The sequence below is a fragment of the Dioscorea cayenensis genome, chromosome 6, assembly GCF_009730915.1.
Source record: "Dioscorea cayenensis subsp. rotundata cultivar TDr96_F1 chromosome 6, TDr96_F1_v2_PseudoChromosome.rev07_lg8_w22 25.fasta, whole genome shotgun sequence".
Taxonomy (NCBI): domain Eukaryota; kingdom Viridiplantae; phylum Streptophyta; class Magnoliopsida; order Dioscoreales; family Dioscoreaceae; genus Dioscorea; species Dioscorea cayenensis.
In genome coordinates, this window is record NC_052476.1 from 15,978,273 (window position 1) to 15,981,457 (window position 3,185).

The following is a 3,185-nucleotide window of genomic DNA, read 5'->3' on the forward strand; positions in this document are numbered from 1 at the left end:
CCTGTGTCTTCTCGGGATGGCGAGGTCTTTTCTGCAGGAAATCACATGGGTGTGTGAAAATTACCCATGCTCGTGTGTAATGCACAGGGTCAGATACAGGGGCAGACACGCCCCTGTGTCTTCTCGGGATAGAGCTTTGAACACTTGTAGAGAAACACACGCCCGTGTGGAAATTCCACACGGGTATGTGACCGTCACAAGGTCATTTATAGGGGCAGACACATGCCCCTGTGTCTTCTCGGGATGAAGTATGAATGAAAATACACACCGGTGTGGAATTTCCATACGGCCGTGTATTTTCTCTGGATGACTTAGAAAAATCTGTAAGCTCTGCTGAAATTTTTTGAACATTTTTACATACTCAGAGCCTGCCTCTACAATGCAAAATTAACCAGAGAATCATGAAGAACATGCTCAAACGACCAAGAAACTTCGCCATATGCAATTAAGCACATGATAACATCAATGATCCACAAGAAAAACACAGCAATTTGCATTTAAAAATCAAGACACCAACAGTCAAAACCTTATTCATGCAAGTATCAAACTAAAAACTAGAAAAACAGTAAAGACTTGGGTTGCCTCCCAAGAAGCTCTTGTTTAACGTCACTAAGCTTGACGTACCTCTTCTTACCTCACAGGGCCTTATAGATGAAGGTTTCCCTCTTACCCATAACCTGAAAGCATGATGAGCATAATCTTTTGAGGGTAGAGGAGGAGTTATCGAGCATGTTACCACATGAGGGTTTTTCACCCTCACTCCATTCTTGTACATCCCCATTAGCCTTGGGGCATTTCTTGTGGCGTCTCCTTGCTCTCTTCATCTTTCGGAGCATCATCTTCTTGATATCCGGGGTAGATGGTACCTTTTCCTCTAGACCAAGCATCATCACTTCTTCATTCTCCACTTCTTGGTCTAACAACCCCTCGTACGAGTCTGGATTCAATATTTCCTACACATATTCATGAATTAGTTCATCGGTAGTGTTTAGAAAATAAAGAGTATCATCAAAGTCAAGAGAATGTCGCATGGCTTCGGTGATGCTTTATGTAAGCTTGTCGTCTCCAACTCTCAGTGTTAACTCCCCGCCATCCATGTCGATAAGTGCCTTGGAAGTGCATAAGAATAGCCTCCCAAGTATCAAAGGAACATCTACATCCTCGTCGACATCCAACACTACAAAGTCTATAGGAAATATGTACTTGTCAACCTTGACAAGCATGTCTTCAATGATGCCCCTCGGATGTCTAACCATTCGGTCCGCCAATTGTAATGTCATCAGAGTGGGCCTAGGCTCTCCCAAGCCTAGTTTCTGAAAGAAAAAGTATAGTATAACATTGATACTACCCGCTAAATTCGCTAATGCCATCTCTTCATCCATATTACCAATGTTGCACAAAATAACGAAGCTTCCGGGGTCTTTCTTCTTATTTGGCATATTCTTTTGCAACACTGCCGAACAAGAGGCATCTAAGATCACCGATGCACTCTCCTCCAACTTCCTCTTGTTGTTCAAAAGATCCTTAAAAAAACTTTGCATACCGAGGCATTTGAGACAACACCTCCACAAAAGGAATGTTGATATGCAATTGCTTGAATAGACCGAAAAACTTCTTGTATTGCTCATCATTTTGGTCGTTCTTCAATCTTGAAGAGTAAGGGATTCTTGGCTTGTAAGGTGGGGATGCCACCTCCTTCTCCTTGGTGCTCCTCTCTTCAACTTCCGCGACCTCGGGTACTTCAACATCGGTCTTCTCACTTGGAAGCCTACCCTCAACCTCATGACCATTTCTCAAAGTGATCGCCTTCACATGTTCTCTCGGATTGGTTTTGGTGTTGCTAGGTAAACTCCCTTGAGGTCTCTCCGATAGAGACATTGCAATTTGATCCACTTGATTTTCTAGATTGTGCAATGAAGTGGTATGGTTGCAAAGTGTAGCTTCAACTGACTGAAATCTTGTATTAGACGATTGAACAAATCTAGTCAAAGCTTTTTCTAGATCGTTTAACCAGGTCTCCAAGCCTGAAACTCGATTCTCCATCTTCAGGGCTTGTTGTTGTTGGAAACCAGGTGGTGTCGTGGCCTTTTGTTGCCCTTGATTATTCCAAGAAAAGTTTGGATAGCTCCTCCAACCCGAATTGTAGGTATTGCTATATGGATTTCCTTGGCCCCTCATCGTATTACCTACAAAATCAACTTGTTCCACAGAGGATGCACCACCAATAGCTATCGGGCAATCAGATGGAGCATGGCCTCCTCCACATCCATTACAATTTGTCATGGCCGCTAATCTAGGAGAAGTTAGAGTACCTAACTTCTTGCTCAATGACTCCACTTGGGCCGCCAACGATGTAACTGCATCAATCTCATGGAGACCGACCACTTTCTTCTTTCTCTCTTGCATTCCATTGGTGGCTATTCAAACCCATTTCTTCAATCAATTATCGTGCTTGTCCGGGGGTCTTGCTACCTAAGGTACCTCCTGTTGCTGCATCAAGTAACTGCCTTGTGCTAGGGTTTAACCCATTGTAAAAAGTCTGAATAATCATCCACTCGGGGAACTCATGTTGAGGACATTTCTGCAGGAGCTCCTTGAATCTCTCCCATGTCTCAAATAGAGACTCCAATTCCGTTTGCATAAAGGAGGATATTTCATTCCTAAGCTTTGCAGATTTTTTGGGAGGGAAATATCTTGCGAGAAAAGTGATAAGTGCTTGTGCGATAAGAATGTGTGCCAACCTCCAGGTATTCAAGTGAGTACAATGATGTGGAAGGGCACAGAGGCAGTCAAATTTGAGTATCCCAATTTGTGCATTGATAGCAAGATCTTCACCAATGAGGCCGTTTATTGAAAAAGCGACGCGATCTACGGTATAAACGTGTGCCCGTTCATATTACCTCGATGAAGAACATAGATTCGGGAGTGTTTCTGGCCAATATTGCAGCAGGTTATTGTAGCAAAATACTGTAGCAATTTACTATAGTAGCACTGTTCACGTCCGGCTGCAAATGAGATTTCCAGAGAATCCACACGGGCGTGTGGAAATTCCCCACGCCTGTGTGGATGCCCGATTCCAGCCTATTTAAAGCAGCGATTCAGCCCGATTTGAGAAGCCTTCTTTCCATCTTTTCTCCAACTCTTGAGAGGCTTGTGGCTAGGGTTTAGAGAGGTATTGGCAAGGC

The 3,185-nt window shown here is 43.6% G+C and overlaps 1 non-coding gene across 1 annotated transcript; it reads left to right on the plus strand.

Moving 5' to 3' along the window:
- The first annotated feature begins 2,561 nt into the window (after nt 1-2,561).
- LOC120264188 lies at nt 2,562-2,668 on the plus strand. The gene has a single exon (XR_005537358.1). It is a non-coding gene; the product is annotated as a small nucleolar RNA R71 (small nucleolar RNA).
- The last annotated feature ends 517 nt before the right edge of the window (nt 2,669-3,185 follow it).